This window comes from Spermophilus citellus (genome assembly GCF_964194105.1).
Source record: "Spermophilus citellus genome assembly, chromosome: 10".
Taxonomy (NCBI): domain Eukaryota; kingdom Metazoa; phylum Chordata; class Mammalia; order Rodentia; family Sciuridae; genus Spermophilus; species Spermophilus citellus.
In genome coordinates, this window is record NC_138197.1 from 87062187 (window position 1) to 87080791 (window position 18605).

The following is an 18605-nucleotide window of genomic DNA, read 5'->3' on the forward strand; positions in this document are numbered from 1 at the left end:
CTCTGCCAGGTCCTGTGTTAGGCAATAGAAATGCAAAACATTACAATAGTGGATGTAAGAAACAAAAAAAAAAGAAATGCAAAACATAGTAAGTTTGGGAATGCAAATGCTCTGTAGTGCGTGGTGATAGATAAGCAACCATTGGTGAGCAATGTCTTCTAAAATCCCAGACTTTCCAGCTTTCAGTTGTCACAGCGTGAAAAAGAGCCATGAATGCCAGCTGTATGAAGACTAGAAAGCTGGGAAAGTATCACAACAGTAAATCTCTGGTGTTGAATTCTGGTTTGTTGGTCACTAATTGTGTGCCTTTGGGTAACTTTTTAAAACTTTCTAAACTTCAGTCTTCTCATGGCGAATGGGAATGGTCATACTTACTGGGAATTAATGAAGTGTGCAAGTAAAGGATTCGGTGCAGCACTTATTCCAGACTCTCAGCGGTGGCTACTGGATGTCTTCTACCTGTCTCCCTTCAGTTAACTTCTTCCCCTGCCAAGTGCTGAGTGCCCTTCAAGTTTGCTGTTCTCTGTGATGGTGGAGATTGAACCCACTCCCTTTGCTTATGTATTTGTTGTGGTGGTCACAGGGGAACATCTTTTCTTGCTTCTTCAAAACTGTAGGCACTCTCAGAGGCTTCCTCTAGGCTTGCTTCCTCCAGTGCATAGGGCTCTATTTCTAGAACTTACCTCAGGCTCCCATCTCTGCCTAGTACTGGCTGGCTGGGCTGATACATGAGCCTTTGGCAAAGAGGACATCTCTTGAAAGTCTAACTTCACTTTCTGCCTTGTTGAAGAAGGGTGCCTCACACCTGTTACTGTGCCTAAAGGCATTCTGACTTTTTTCTTGAGGAATAAGATGTGAGGTTCCACAAGACCGCATTCTGGTTCCCAGGTGGAGGAACAGCCCACGTATTCATTTAGAAGCACTTATGGAGCAACCCTGCATTTTGAGATGTCAGGAGTGTACAGAGGAGTGGACAAAACAGACACTGATGTCTCATTGAACTCGAACAAAAATGGGACTACAAACATTCATAGCCCAATATACAGGAAAAAATATTTACAAATTCAATAAGTGTCACAAAGGAAGCAGTATGAGAAAGAAGAGCCTGAAATCTAAATTCAGATTGAGTATGTTTTAGGGCTGCCATGATCAATGCCAGAGTGGATATGTATGTTCTCATAATTCTGGAGACTAGTCTGAGACCAAGGTGTGGGCAGGGCTGGTTCTCGTGAGGACTGGGAAGGTGAATTTGTTCCATGCCTCTCTCCTGTCTTTTTGGAGTTTGCTGACAGTCTTTGGGGTTCCTTGGCTTTTGCCATATCACCCTAATCTTCACCTGCATCTTCACATGCGCACAGGAGTTCCACAGTTTGAGTCCCACACTTAAACTTTCCCATATTGGAGAAAAATGAGACACAAAGAAATGGTCAGATGACTGCGGCTTATATATTCTCATGGACCACAGAAAAGCTATGGGCTTCTGGGAGTAGGAGAGGCAAATGGGAGCCTGAGGAGAGAGGCCTGGTTGATACAAGGTGGTCAGGAAAAGGCCCATAAAGCAAAGTTAGAGTTTACCATGCAGATTTAAGTTGATGCCTTCTTCATTTACTTAGAATAGCTAGTGATTTAGATATAAATTTCTCTTGAAAAGGGGTAACTTATGAGAGTTTCTGTGTCTAAAAGTTTCTCAAAATGATCAACTCCAAAATAACCAATGTGCAAAAAGGACACATTTTAAGGTGGTGTATTCTGGTTCCCTCTATTCATGTTTTGAGATGGTATGTACTATTCTGCATCATCTTCTGATATGGCCTGAATGTTCATGTCTTCCCAAAATTCATACATTGAAACTTAATAGTGAATACAGTATTCAAATGGGGGGACCTCAGGAAAGAGGATGTACCTCACTCAGTTTCAGGCAAGTGTCTAGCACGTATGGGTGAGGCCCTGGTTCAATCCCTGGTACTGCATACAAAACAAAACAAAAATAATCATGTACAGTGGAATGTCTGTAGTCCCAGACACTCCGGATGCTGAGTTTGGAGGATCACTTGATCCTGTGTGTTTGAGACCAGCTGGGCAACATAAGTGAGATCCTATCCCCTCAAAGGTGAGTCCTTCAGAGATGATTAAGTCATAAAGGTGGAGCCCTTATGAATAGAATAGTGCCCTTATAAAAGAGGTGGGAGGGAGCTGTTTGTCCCTTCCACCATGTGAGGACACAGAAGAGTCAACATCTTTGAAGCAGAGAGCAAGTCTCTATCAGACTCTGAATCTGCTGGAGCTTTCATCTTGGACTTCCCCGGCTCCGAACAGTGAGTAATCAATTTATGTTTTTATCAATTGCCCAGTGTAAGGCAATTTTGTCATAGCAGCAGGAACAGACTAAGACACTATTCATTCTTCAAACACCAGCAAAACCCAGCAAAAACCTTTTTGGAGAACACTCCAACAAGCATTGTTGAGTCTTATTTACATGATCAAGGTCCAATATGAAAACAGAATCCAGGCCAGGAAAAAGAGGGCAGTCGTTACGGAAATTAGTTTTCCATTGGAAAAGTAAACAAGGGGGAGTGTGAGCAGCCTCGAGGTAACAAAGGCAAGAAGCCCCCACCACTCCCAGTCCTCACCAGCACCTACACAGGAGGTTTGCAACCCAACTGCTCAGGATTTCTCTAGAGTACTTGTGTGCATGTACCAAGAAACAGAGAATGCAAGTATTAGCGGAATAAAGGAGTTTGATAAAAGAAATGAGCGTTCAGGTAAGACTTGGCTTATATGGGGAGGGAAACAGCAGCCAACGGGGTGTGACCTGGCAGAGGCTGCTCAGTCACCAGGTAGGGAGAAGACTCTGGCCAAATCTCTACCCCCAGAGAGATGAGAGTTTGGGCTCAGTTCCTTTAGGTGATCTTAAGTTCAAGGAGAAGGAGCCGTTTATTGTTTATTCACGTTTCTAGATCACACTACCTGGGAGGCCAATCTTACGGTTCAATCCTTGTGGGGGTCTGGTGCCAGCATTGCTCATGGTGCCTTGGGTGTTGGCAATTCTCATTCCTCCAAAACATGTTTTCCCAAAGGGCATGGGTGAGGCTGTAATGGAGACAGAGTGTGAAGAAGCTCTGTGGAGAAAAATCTCAGTGCTTCAGAGGAGTTAGCACTTAGTTTCATTTAAAATGCTAGAGTGTGAGAAAAGGTGCTAGTTTCCCCTGCTACCCTCACCTAACCTCATCTGAAGGGATGATGAGTGGGAGCAAGCAAAGGTCTTCTGGTACTTTTGAGGGAGTTTCTGGTAGTTTTTGTTCTGAGCTGTAAAAAATGAAAGAGAAACTTATTACAGACAAGAAAAACAAATGGGAATGATAAATTTATAAATGATAATAGAACTTTAACAGCATTAATGTGCAAATACTGTCTCCTGCACTGTAGAAGCCAAGATCAAAAATTTTATTTTAGGGAAAAGGTGTAGATTGTTAATCATTCAGAAATCAGCCAGTGAATAGATTATCTAGGTCATTTGATGTCTTCCTTTCTCTATTTATACTTTTCCTTTTCTCATTAATCTCTCCACCAGTGTTAGCACTCTAATAATGCACTCAGGGGATGGCATTATGAGCTGGTATCTGTAAAGCTGGTTGGCTTTCTTCATTATTAATGTCTTTGATAAAATACTTGCAACAAGACAGGTTGTAAAAAAAAAAAAAAAGACAAAAAGTAAAATCCAGAGATCATTTGTGGATTTTATCATTCCAGGTCTCTCTTGTTCTCCATCATCCTTAAGCACCTGTGATCAAAATACAAACATTCACAGTTTCAGGAAGTTAAACTGCTTCTGTAATTCAATAATTTCTTACCTGAAAAAAAAAAAAACATCTTTTTTTTTTTAATCACAGATTCTCACTTTAAGAGAAAAAAAAAATGTCATTTAAATTTTTCTGAGATGAAACTTTGATTTTGGCACTTCCAACTGAGGTTTCTTAGAGTAATAGTGTGGGGAAACTAATAAGTACAGCCACACATTACTTAATGACAGGGACACATTCTGAGAAATGCCTCACTCGGTGGTATTGTCCTTGTGCAAACATGACAGTGCACTCATGCAAACCTAGATGGTGGAGATCAATCACTCCACGTGGCCTCTCTTGATGTGATCAAGAGATGCAGAAACATGAGACTCTTGAAGCTGCTGTAGGTAGCACAGCATCATGTTCTACAGTAGATCTCTATATAAGCAGAAGGAGCACACTCTATAATAACAATGAAAAATATAATCTAGTAAATACATAAACTGGTAACATGTTGCTGACTAAGTGTTACATATTTGACATAATTACCTGGGCTGTACTTTTTATGACTGGCAAAACAGTGTGTTTACAAGCAGCAACACTTTGGACTTGTGAGTAACATGTTGCACTCTGTGTCACAAAATTTCTGGGTCACAGGAATTTTTGAGCTCTATTTAACATTACTAGACCACCTTTGCATATGTGGTCCATCGTTGACCAAAACATTATATAGCAATGACTATACAACTGGAAGTTTCCCAGAAGAAAGAAATCTTAGAGAGTAAAACTTATCCTTTTTTAGAAGAAACCACACTCAGGAGTGAACACTTTGCCCACTGGTTCCAAAAGCCCTCCACAGGCCATCTAAATGCACTAATTTAAGGAATCCTTTCCTTTTAAAAACCAGATACTTCTGGGTGCGTTAAGCAGTCAGTGCCGTAGAAGAATTGGGTGAGCTGATTGCTTACTGGAGACTCTAGGCCTTCTTCTGGAGTCTTGCTGGCATGGGAGAAAGTACCAAGCAAGATACATGCAAGCTGCATGAAAGCTCTAGGACCAACATTGCCTTTGGGAATTTTTCCCAGAAGGTATCTAGTTGCTGATCAAACTTTACTTCTAAAAAGACTATCCTTGATTTGCAGAACTAGTGAAAACATCTTTGGAACTCTATTTCCAATTAACTGAATGAATCTTGATTAAGCCGTGATCATGGGCTGAATATTGAGTCAGGTGATATTTACATTTACTGAGCACGTGACATGAGTTTTGCTTCCCTCATTTAGTTTGATTTTCTCATCAACTTGTTTTTGAAGTGAAAAAACCTAAATGCAGAAAGGTTAAGTGACTAGGCAGGGAGTAGCAGAGTTGGGATTCAAATCTAGTTCTACCTGGCTTTCATGGTCCCTGTATTGGAATGAAGTGTTTCCCAATTCTAGAATTGCAAGTAAAAGCCAATTAAGATCTTTAACTGAATTTTGTTATAGCTTTGTCTTTTGACACCATTTTTGTAGTTGGTGTGTCTAGAAGAAAGCTGATATTGTGGTATAAAGGAGATCATCTTTCTGCAGAATACTTAGCACTTTGAAAAAAAAAGCTGAGTAATTACAAGATGGGGAAATGTCAAAGAAAATCTGATGCCAGGTATCATATGCCTCCCTTGAGTAAAATAATCTTCTGTAATAAGGTCACAAGAAGTTTTTTAGATGCAAATAACATTTGCATGGATATGAGAGATTGCAGAACTCATAGTTGACATACAGACACTGCTATTTAAAAACATTGAAGGGCATTTTGTTCAAATGTTGAAGAATGGATATTTTTAACAAACAAATATATTTAATGAAGCTGTATCCACTCAGTGGAATATGAAGAACCTATATCTCAGGAAGATCCTGACAGAAGACTAATACTTCCATGTAATTGAAGTAATTTTTTACTTTTTCCATGATAACTTTAGCATGCCAGGGTGCAATAGGAATAACCTTATTCTCTGCTAATTGGAATGCAGGAGTCTGAAAGAGACATAGATCATCTTAATTGGAAATAAGGTTTATGATGTTGAGATAATGGCCTTTGGTTTAGTAATTTGAAGTAAGTTCATTTAGAATGGGAAACAAACTACCCAGGGCTGTTTCTTCTAGCTCAGTCTGTGAGCTCACATGGTTTAGTCACCTTCTGAATACCAGGCAGCTTTGCATGAGCAGGGTCAGAGCTTGGGTCAGCCTGAGTCAGGGCTGAAGAAAGGAGGTGTGGCTATGTTGCTGGGCCCTTCTCCTCACCTTGTGCTCGCTCTTATCTGCTTAACAAGTGGCTGGGCCCTTCAGGATCTTTGAGTTTGCCAATCACTGCGCTTCAGGACACCCCAGGCACAAATGCATTTACTGTCCTCTTCCTCCTCCTTTTCTTCCTCCTTTCTTCTACTCTATTCAAACCCTTTTTGACTTGGATAGGCTGTGTTCACTCCTTTAGGAGGAAAACACTGCATTATGTCTAGAATCACACAGAAGGGTAAGAATTTGCGGACTGACCAAAAGCACCCAGCCTGGGAGGAGTGAGCGGAAATGATTCACCCGCTGCACCCTGCCCTTCTCTGCCTAAGGACTGTGTCACCCCCACAGGGGCCTCTTAAGTATTCATCCATCTGGAAGAGCCTTCTTTCCTGTTTTACACAAAGGCACACTGTAGCTCATGATGCCTCTGACTAAGTAACTATTGCCCCAACATAGTCCTCAATGCTTTTATTTTAATGTGCACTTATATATACACAATTGCATTTGAAATTCCAATAGCCCAGGGACTTAAGATGGGTCAGGAACTATTTATCTCTACTGCGTGGCTCGAGTATGGTGTTCCTACTGAGATTCGGACTTTCCTGAGGTAGTAGATCTCAGTCTTGGACGCTACTGCTGTGACTTCACATCCGCTGTCCTTTCCACTGTGCCTTTGTTGGCCTTTATTTATTCATAGTGGAATATGAATGACGAATAGTATTTTAAAAACTTTTTGTTTTGATACTGTATATACACGTAGGACCCTGTAAGGAATAGAATAAGAAGCTTATGTATTTATTATCCAGATTTGACACTTACTGGATTTGGTCCCATCTACAGGTCAATATCAGGTGTCCTGTCTTTTCTTATTTCAGTCTTTATCTTCTAGGCAACAAGACTGTAGAAAATTTCACTTGGATTTTTTACCATTCCCCAAACCCCAGCATCCCCCAAAATTCCAGAACCCAGCAAACAATCAGAGGCAAAAATCAATCTTGTATCAGAATCTCCTCCAAGTTTTCAATATTTCAGATCTGAGTGGACACTGAAAGGTCTGCTTGTCTCATTTCTGGGCCAAGCTCAGCCATTGACCTCTTAGCAGTGTCAAGTGCCCCAACCTGGGGGAGGGGAGGTACCTATGGGGTTGTGGTTTAGAATCTGGAATAAGTTTGTTTATTTGGAAACTTCACCTCGAAAATATTTACCACCCTGGATTTTGAAATTGATGTAAAATTCCAAAATACCATTTGATTTAATTGTGTATACTTTAAAAAATGCTTTTATTAGTACATTGTAGTTATACATAATAGTGGGGATCATTTTGGCATAATCACACATGAGTGGAAAATAATTAGCTTTACTTCAGTCCCCAATGTTTCCTCTTTCTCTCTCCTCCTCCTTCTCCTAGTCCCCTTATCTACTCTACTGACCATCCTTCCATTATTCAGAGATCTCTGATATCTTGGATAAAATTTTTGCAATTTGCTTTCCTGTAGTTGTCACAGTGGGACTGATGGCCCTTGATGCCTATTCCATCCCATTTTACCTTTAATGGTGCTGATGCTAGTGATCCAAGACCCACAAATTCACTTTCATGAAAGTGTGATTCAGAAAAGACAATACACTTGCTTGGATTCTGTAAATGTTTATATTAATCTACAACTGAAGGTTTAGCCTATACTGGGAAGTATTCATGAAGATATCTTCTTCATTTACTCAGATACTGAGAACAAAAACTATTCTAAATTCTAAAAAGGTAAATGGAGGGCTGGAGTTGTGGCTCAGTGGCAGAGTGCTTGCCTCGCACATGTGAGGCACTAGGTTCAATCCTCAGCACCACATAAAAATTGAAACCAAATAACACCTATACCTAAAAAATTTAAAAAATATTTTAAAAGGTATACATAGTTAAATCAAACATCATCCAATTTTAAAACATGATTTTTATGAGTGTCTATTTAAAAAAAGCATATCTGTCAGCAACTTCTTGTTATATTTCAAATTCAACAACAGTAAAAAAAGAAAAAAGAAAAAAAATCTTGAAGAAATTAGTCTAGTGTTGATCAGCTTCTCTATTTAAAAAAATTCATCCTTTAAAAACTCTTCTTTACTGAGGCATCTTTTAATGTTTATATTTTAATGAGCTTTTGACAAATGCATATACCTGAATAGCCATCCTTACAGTCAAGATATAGGAAATTGCCTCAAATGTTTTGAGAAAACTCCTTTTGGTATTAATCTCAGATAGACCTTCCATAGCATGCAGGTATATAATTACTTTCTCTTCATTCCAAGTCACTGTTTTTTGACTCAAGTATTATACTTGAGTCAGTAACTGCCATTACTGCTTCTGAAATAAATAGTCCTTCTCAGTTTTCCTCAATCCTAAAAGACTTTCCTGATAAGATCATCTGCTCTCTGTTCCCTTCTTTTTACCTGGAGCCCTCTAAACTCTCATGAATGCAGAAGAACAACTTTGACTTGGGCCTATTGATATGATGCTCTGTAAATCTGTTTTTCCCTTGATTTATATTTCTATGCTCTGACTGCCTCCTTGGAGCCAGAGGTCTTCTATTTCTTTTGAAAGCCTCCAGAGTATCCTTTACAATGTTTTCTTCAGTAAGTGCTATCCATAGACACCATTTGCAGAGTCTAAATGAACTTCATTTTCCAAAGTCCTCAACTTACTGCATACAACCTCTGTGGACCTCATTCCATGCTAGGCGTTCTGAGCACATGCCCATGGCACAGAGGGTGCCATTAGCTCATTCAGCCTTTCAACATAATTTCATACCTGACTAGTATGAGATTGTCTTTTACAAAAGCATTGACCCGTAGCGCTGGCAGCATCTGTCTATTAGTATATTCAACACTAAATTGGAATTTTAATGCTAATAATTAACTAGAATAATATCTCTCTTGGACAGAAGCCATTTCATTCTCTCCTTGTGAGCTACAATGTTATTTGAATAACTATCAAGGCCATGGAACTAGAAGGAAAATTTTGTTATTACAGTGTTTTAGGAAAGGTTAAAAAAAAAAAAAGAAATTCAGGTTTCATGAAAATATTTCTTAAAAATAATTATTCTGAAATGGCATCAGTTACCCAAAATGATCTTGCTGCTAAAATCTTATCCCATCTCTCTTCTGTTTTTGATCTAAGTGAATCCTAAAAGAATACAAAAAAAAAAAAAAGGAGACAGAAAGGTTCGTGTAAACCTTGACCAACATAATTAATTGAATTGATTGATGAATAATCCAGAGTTAGTAGAGATCAGTGTGGGACACAAAGAAGGACATGAAAATAAACCAGGAGATTTCCTATGTGATCTCAGATTTACCACTGTGTGTGTGTGTGTGTGTGTGTGTGTGTGTGTATACACGGGCGTGTGCACATTGTATCATTTCAGAGATATGGAGAATAAGACTCAAAGCAGTTTAATTGGCCAGAAAGAGCCAGAGACCAAACCTATATTTTGTGACTCAAAGGTGCATATAACTAGTTCATATTTATGTCTAGTCTAGTCGTTGTCAAAATGTGGGTGAAATCATATCCCCATAGTGCCAAATACAGATGTGGCAATCCCACTCTTTTGATATTTCTATGTAGTAAGTTTATTTTATCTGCAGTTTCTTCAGAGATTCAAGCAGAATGCAGAACCCTTGCTCCTCTGGGAATAGGTATCAGTCCTTCCTTCACAGGGCACTGGTAGGGACTGCCACCTTTCAGTGACATCTTACAGCCTTCCTGACTGTGGCTGCTGTTGGCTTAGGGAGCTTCCTCCTAGGGTAAGCATCAAGACTGCAAGGCGCAACCCTGGCCCCAGATTGACAGTGCTGGACTTTGTAGGTGACAGAAACCCAGTAAATATACTGTACTTACAAAAATGGTCTCTAAGCTTTGGAAATGGGGCCAGGTGGTGATGACAGAGACAAATGTGGTTGGTTTGCTCTCTGTGTGTCTGTGTGGCCCTGTACTAACAGCTTCCTGCTTACGTTGTCACTATTCTTTCTCTCTGTTTCTTTTCTTCATAAAGCAGTGCCATTTGAATTCATAAAGTGAGGGCCCACTGCACAGGTTAGGGCATGTCAGGAATGCAAAGTTGTGGAGGTAGAATGTGTGTAACCAATGAGATTTACTTTTTTTAAAAAAATAGATTACATAAAGTAATTAATATGGCAGTCATTTAGTTCAGATGATGTAAACCTACAGATAAATAAGAATTAGGAATGCCCGAGGAAGACTTATTGCATATAATATAGGAAGGCATCTGCCATGCTATTTAACAGTTCAACTGCTGCATAGCAATTGAAATAATGAGTGCTCACTACGTGCAAGGCGCTGTGTGAAACTCATGTTATTTCGTTATGAGACAGACAGGATCATACACATTTTAAAAGTAAAGAAGCTGAAATTTGGGGTGGTTAAGCAATGCAAAGTCATACAGTTACCAAGAGTTGTAGCTCTGCAGGAAGCCAGGTCTGCCTGACTTGGAAGTCCATGTCCTCAAGCCCCTTGTCATTGAATGGTAAGAGAGTGTAAGCTCAGGTCCCCAACCTGTGACTTGCTTATGGGGACTGGAATCCAGATTTTAGTCTCGGTTCATTGAAGCTGATTGGTGTATTTTGCTTCTTTGGAATCAGTTTGTTTTTTTACTATTTCAGAAAATAGGATTTGAAGTAAAACAAGTTCCAGCAGGATTATTTTTAAAAACTGGACACAAAATGAAAACTGTATTTGGTGGACTACTCTGGTGGACAGAAATGCAGAATGTTCCAACCCAGGGCCTAGTTCCCTTCTGATCTGTCCCTGCCCTACGATCAACACCCAGGTACCACACAGAGGGTGCATCAGAACCCAGGAAATCTTCCTATCAATGGTCACTGATCTGATCATAAAGAGAAATTAGACTATGCCCAGTGGGAAATTAAACTATACCCAGTTCCAGTTCCTCCTGTCTTCCTGATCTTTTGCCTGTCTGAGGGATAAGGCTGCCAGCCATGGTTGCTCTAGCCCCTGTGCTTGCTGCTCCTGATGTTATCAGGAGTTAAGTTGTGTTACTGCAGGACTCAGGGTGTGGCTCTGTGAGAGAGCATGTGCTTAGCATGAGGCCCTGGGCTTAGTCCCTAGCACCAAAAAAAAAAAAAAAAAAAAAAAAAAGTTACTGTTGGATCAGCTTTTTCAAATTGTACTTACTAACTATAGAGATACTAAAGCAACATTATGCTGTCATCATGTTTGTTAAAAATGGTCCCCATGACTGAAGGAAATAAGCCGTGGCTTCCTAAACGTCTACCGTAACTGTCAGTTGCTATGACTGACTGAATTTACTGTTTCCACTGCAAGATTTTTTTTTTTTTTAATACAATGATACCACATCTATTCCTGAGATTTTTACAAGGCATTTGAGGCTTTTCAACATTCAAAAACTAAGTCACTTGTAAAACTGGGTTTCTTTACCTTAAAAGCTAGGCCTAATCTGGAAGCCAACTCCATTTGATAGGATTTTAAAATGTTTCTTTTGTCTCACTAAACTGATTGCTTCATGTCAAATGAGCAGGCATTTCTCTCACACAATGCCTTTACATACTCTGACACTGTGAATGAGAAAAACTTCACACATCTAGAAGCTCAATGTAATCCTTAATGTAACCCATAAATACAGATTTCTGTTTTAGAACAAATAGGGACTTTTCAGATTCACTTCTACGTCCTAGCAAAAGGGAGTGAAAAGATGAATAAGTAAAAGATAATTTTGTGAGAAAACCAAAGAAGGTACAAGATTTGAGGAAAAAAATAAAGATCTCATTGGCGATTAAGATGTGTTTATTTGGGAAATTGTATTATTTTCCTAGTGATACTGTAACAAGTTACCACTGTGAGAGCAGCTTAAAGTAACATCCACTTATTTTCTGACAGTTTTCTAGGCTAGAGGTCTGCTAAGGCTCAGTTTTGGATCTGTGAGATGGAAACAAAGGTGTGGGCAGGCCTGGGTTCCTTACTGGAGGCTTCTGTGAAAGAATCCCATCCTTTAGGTCAGCTCCTCTGGGCTTCGAACTGTGGTTCTCCTCAAAGAGTTGGCTGTGCCCAGGGCCCTGTTTTCAGCTTTCAGAAGCTCACATTTCCTGTCTCTGGCTGCTTTCTCCATCTGCAAAGCCAACCTGGGTCAGTCAGGTGCTTATCTCACTTCATTTGCCCCTGGCTCCCTTTCCTTCCTGCCTCATCTTATAACACCTCTGTTGCTGCTGGATGTCTCTTGACTGTAACCAGAGAAATGCCTCTGTTTTAAGACCACACATGACTAGATTGGGCATGTCTCCCTATTTTAAGATCTGTGACCTTAATTATATCTGCAAGATTTCTTCACAGTGATACCTGGATTGCTCTTTGGTGAAATAATCTTGGGAGGGACATCTTAAGAATTCTGTTTGGCTCAGAGATGAATATAGCAAAAGCTACCATTGGGAACTCTGGCCAGAGCGGGGTGGACAGCAAGTTTTGACTGTAAATTTTATACCATTACTGCCTTTAATATTGTTAATTTGCAAGAAGACCATTATCTGAATAATAAACTATATGGTCAGTATATATATATATATATATATATATATATATATATATATATATATACATACACACACACACACACACACACACACACACACACACACACACAAATATATTTACTGGTTTTAATATGGTAGCCAAATGAAACTTATACATTTACTGACATGAAGAATCAGTTTTCTGTTGGCTTTTCATTAGATATGTGACTTATGGGCGAATCCAAAGATAATCCTTCTCTGTTTAGCAATACTGCCCTGAGGGCCAGTATCCCAGAGGTATTCTTCTTATCTCTAAGGCCTAAGTCCCTCATTCGATGCAGCCTACAATCAGAGATGAAGTGGCAGTGGGGAGGCAGAACTGATGGCTAGACCACAGGTCACCTGACAAGTTGTTCAACCTCAAGGGAGGTGAAGAAATAGGGTTTCATGGAAAAGCTCCCAGTATTAGGAGTGGAAGAGTTTCTCTGGACTTAGCAAGAATAGCAGACAGGGGACCCTGATAGGTAGGAGTTTTCTCCAATGCTCCCTTGAACTCCCTAGCCATTTTTTTAAAATACAGATTCCATTAACTTTTCCATTTCCCATCTCTGTATTCACAATTCCCTTCCTTGAATTCATACTCAGAATGTACAACTGTTCAACATATCAAAACATAGAAATAGCATATTTACAAATGAACTTGACCTACACTATTCTGAACAAATAAAAAAATTGCATGGTTTTAACTTAATTGAGTGCTCGATGGATTTTGGTTTAAGTAGAACAAAAAAAAGTAAATAAAACCTTTCAGTCCATAGACAAATACAATATACTCTCTCTTGTCTAGTCAATCCCATTGAAATTGCACTTCTCGGGCTGAGGTTGTGGCTCAGTAGCAGAATGCTTGCCTCGTATGAGGCACATTTTTTAAGCACCACATAAAAATGAATAAACAAAATAAAGATAGTGTGCAAAAAAGTATTTCTATAAAAAAAATTGCACTTCTCTCCTTCACTGGTAGTTTAACAATGTGGTGATTGGTATTCCTGATAAAGGGCTCAGACACAGTCATGACTTCTGAACTGTCAAAGAAGATGAAATTGTGCCCAGTTTGGGTGTTAGGAATTACATGCATATTCCTTGAAAACTGGAATCCAATGTTCCATACATACATCAAAACTTCTGACTTAACTTCTAATGTTTGCTGGATAGAATACCCCATGCCCTAAATAGGCTGTAAACTTTATATTACTATTGAGATTTTAGTATTGCCTCTTGGCTTTCTTTGCAGGAATCCATGGAAAGAATTTTGTGAAAAATGGCCTTGATTTAGCCTTGTTCAGAGATTCAGAACAGTCAATGGCAGTGGAGGACTTGGTCCTGTCTAAGGTGCATCCCAGAGGTCTGTGACAGTGACCACAATGCACCAGTAGGCAACTAACAACAGCACTAGCCAGGGACTAGTCACAGCATGCATGGTGGTTGGTTATATCTGTAAAGTATTTAATATGTGATTTAAAGCATGAAGCCTTCGGAAGGAAGCACATTATAGTCTAAGTTTTGATTTAAAATTGTGTTCATATGTGTAGGGCTTTTATTAGCTTTTATTTCATCCTTAAAGAAAAGAGGGACCATACAACATCATGTCCCTAAATGTCCCTTTCTGTTCCCAAATACCTAGCTAAGTTAAGGGAACAAAGAGCAAGTCAGGCTGGAATGTCCAGATACATGTTATCTTGAAGGACACTGTCTTTCTTGTTTGTATGCTGGGAATTAGGGCAAGTTTGTGTTATCTGTAAAATGACTACATACACCCTCTCTCTGTGGTTAGTCAGCATTGGCCACACTGGATAAAGGGGTGGAGAGGGATAGGAAGCCCTATTTTCTAGTGAGGCATCATGTGAAGGAGGGATATACCTGTCCAGCCCTATCACAAGACCTCCCCCATAAACACTTCCCAATTAACCCTTTATCGCCTATCCTTCCTCCTGGTGTCTTCCTTGGTCTTTGAGCTGTCTGTTCTATTGACCGAGCACAACTGCAAGATAGTACAGCTTTGTCAACCTAAGTAAATTTGTCTCTCTGAGCTGTTCGTTTATCTGTAAAATGAGAATAGTACTTCAAAGGATTAATGTCAAAAATTAAAAGATAATGCAGGACAAAGGATGGACATAGTGAACTCTAGGTAAGTCTTTGCTCTTATTATTATAGTACAAGCCCATCTATTCAGTGCTTATATCAGAAATATTTGTGTGTTAACACCAGAAAGAACAATTGTCATATTAGACAGTTAGCCAGAGGAGAATTCTAATTTATGTGGCCTTGATATAGGAATATTTTACCATTCAAAACAGAAAAAAAAAACTATGGTGGGATTTCTTGACCCCTAAGAGGATGGGTACAATTGTCAAGAATAAAAGGAGGGAATCCATACGGCTTTTGGTTTATATGACTGGGGTCCTAATTCCCAGTAAACCATGCACTGAGAAATTACTGAATTCTGCTCCATGCTTTATTACACTGTCGCATTTGATCCTTGCAATAATTCTGGGAAGTGGATACTATGACAATCCACTTCCAGTTTATAAATGAAGAAACTGAGGTTAGGTAATCTTCACTGTTGCCGTCGCGTGGTTAATAAGTGTCAAAGCTAACAGTGAAATTCCAGCCTCCACCCGTGCTGTGAGCACAGGCTCACTCAGGTATACTTCCTCTGACACAAGTCCATACCCCCCAACCCCCTCTAAGTCATCCTGCAGGTACTAAGGAAGCTGGGAAGAGATGTGCCATTCCAGCCTAAAGGATAAGTTCATCTGGAGGCCCTAGAGGTGGGGTAACTCAGGCTCCTGACCAGGTATTGTGATAGCACCTCCCTTGTTTAGTGAAGTAGGTTAGGCAGGTAAGTTTGAGGCATATGTTTGTAATAATAGGTGTCATATATTGACTTACTTAAGGCAGTGTAATCCATCCCCAGGATGACCCATAAAGTAGGTATTATTATTCTCTTATTACAGGTGAGCAAACAGATTCAGAGAGGTTAGGGAGTTTGCTTAAGGCAAAGTCAGTTGCAAGAATAAAAAATACTACGTATCTGAAAGATTTATGACAAAGAGAAATCAGATGGTCGAAGAGTCACTTAGGAAACTGGCAGTTGCCTCCTGATGAGAGATGCCTCTGTGCCTTCCAACCCTGTGAATTCAGCCACGGGGACTTTGAGAAGCCAAAGTTCTTCCTATGGGAGGTTGTGGAGACAGGAGGCTTATGAAAACCAAAAAAGTCACAACAGATCTTAGAACAGTGAAAGCCAGTCACTAAGGTCCTTGCTTGATTAGAAGAATTCAATAACAGTTGCATAACAAGATGTTTGTAATAAAAATATGCTCATATTTATAGAATTTTCTCTCACATTTGATGAAATATTCAAAACATTTTCTCAGAAAGGCATAGGAGAGAAACACCTAGAGAGAAAAGAAAAACATGACGTTTTTAGGTTAGATTACAGCTTGTCACTGTAAATATATTTTTAAAAAAGCCTTTTAGAGCTTGCCAATTTAGGGAGAACGTTATGGCGAAAAATAAGATTGAGGTTAAAAAGGACAGAATGCAGAAACTGCTAGCCCAAACCATTTAATCTGCCTCCCCCACACTCCCTCTGGGTAGTTTATTTGACACATTTTAAAACCTCACAACACAGACTACATTTGACTGTGTTCATGTTAATTTTAATTATTACAGAAAGTATGTTCTCAATAAAGGCTGAAGTTGACAGTAAACAAACAAACAAACAACAACAACAACAACGACGACGACAAAACTCTAAAAAAGAAGCCACTGGAGGACTAGAACAGGAGAGGAATCCTGTTCCTGTTTACAATAAATTTCATTACCGTGACAACTCCCGCCACTGAGGACTTATCACCATGACTACATGGGCCACAGGTTCTAATTGTAAAATGACAAATAGGTAAAGTGGGCAGTATTTAAATTAGTTTTTTAAAAATCAGTTCTTTTCTAAGTTATGCATGACAATAGAATCTATTTTGATAAAATTATACATGTATGGAATGATCTTATTCTAATTAAGACCCTATTCTTGTGGCATGATGGTGGGATTCTCTTAATTTCATAAGTGTACATAGGAAAGTTATGCTAGATATATTCTACTGTCTTTCCTATTCCTAGCCCCACTTCCTTTTGTACCACTTTGTCTAATCTTCTGAACTTTTCTTCTTCCCCCCTACTCCCCTTTATTGTGTTTTAGCTTCCACATATCAGTGAAAACATTTGACCTTTTGAATTTTGGGATTGGCTTATTTCACTTAGTATGATAGTCTCCAGACCCATCTATTTACTAGCAAATGTCATAAAGTCATTCTTCTTTGTGGCTAAGTAGTTTTCCATCTTATTAGGTTTTCTAAAGTAACTAATTTGGGGAAATTGGAAATGGGGGAAAATATTCTAATCAGCTATCATAATATAACCAAAGGGAGAAAATGGGGTAAGGTTTTCAATCAGGTCCACATATGGAAGAGAACACCCCACAGTTTAGCATATAAGATACTAATTTCTAGTCACTGGGGCCTTGAGCCTCTTTTCTTGTTTGGCCCACTCTTATCTACCTGATGGAGTGCTATCTTCACCTTCACAAAAGCCGTACTCTATCTGTTACTTCTTGTTCAATTCTTCGTTCAGGACACCAAGGACCGGGACTTAACTGGACATCCCAATGGTAACACCACACCTCAGTCTTTGCTTATCTTTCACCTCTTGTTATGTCCGGTGTTCTCTGTTTTTTTCTATATGTTTTATATTTGCCAGTATAAATTTTAAAAAAGACAAACGGGAAGCAAATTCAAAGCTGTCTTTTGAACCAAAAACTTGTGGTCGACAGAGAAACATTTCTGGATTGTCATTAGTCATTGTCATAATTATATAATAAGAAGAAAGTTTACAGTTTGTTGAGCATGTAGTGTATGTATAAGTGGAACACCTTAGTACACAACTTGCCTTTAATATACAGGTTGACATCCCTAATATGAAAATTCAAAATCCAAAATAAGTTGGAGGATTTCCGATTTTGGATTTTGATCAGGATACATTGAGATAAAAGTGAATTTTATGAACCTTTCCCACCACATTCCTGCCAACATTTATTGTTACCTGTATTCTTGATAATTGCCATTCTGACAAGTGAGATAGAATTTCAATGTACTTTTAATTTGCATTTCTCTAATTGCTAGAGATGTTAAACATTTTTTTCATGTATTTTTTGAACATTTGTATTTCTTCTGTGAAGTGCCTATTTAGTTATAGTGCCCGTTTATTGATTGGGTTGATTCACTCATACATTGCTGGTAGGACTGCAAATTGGTACAACCACTCTGGAAAACAGTATGGTGATTCCTTAGAAAACTAGGAATGGAACCACCATATGATTCACCTATCCCACTTCTTGGTATAAATCCCAAAGATCTAAAATCAGCATACTATAAGAATCTAGACACATCAATGTTTATAGCAACTCAATTCACAATATTCAAGCTGTGGAACCAATCTATGTGTCCTTCAACAGATGAATGGATAAAGAAAATGTTATATATATATATATATATATATATATATATATATATATATATATACACACACACACACACACACACACACACACACAATGGAATATTACTTAGCTATAAATAAGAATGAAATATGGCATTTGCCAGTTAATGGATGGAACTGGAAACTATTATGCTAAGTGAAATAAGCTAATCCCCCCAAAACCAAAGGCCAAATGTTCTCTCTGATATGTGTATGCTAACACATAAAAATAGAGAGGGAGGGAAGAGCAGAAGTTTATTGGATTAGACAAAGGGGAATGAAGAGGAGGGAGAAGGGATGAGAATAGGAAAAACAGTAGAATGAATTGGACATAACTTTCCTGTGTTCATATATGAATACATTACTATGAAATTCCATATCCCATACAACCACAGGAATAGGATCCTAATTA

At 38.9% G+C, this 18605-nt stretch overlaps 1 long non-coding RNA gene across 1 annotated transcript in view; it reads left to right on the forward strand.

Annotated features, from left to right (window-relative positions):
- The first annotated feature begins 2206 nt into the window (after positions 1 to 2206).
- Positions 2207 to 18605, forward strand: part of LOC308657816 — a 156212-nt gene continuing 139813 nt past the window's right edge. The window contains exon 1 of the long non-coding RNA XR_014024071.1: positions 2207 to 2315. This is a non-coding gene — a long non-coding RNA (uncharacterized lncRNA). The remainder of the gene's footprint in view (positions 2316 to 18605) is intronic.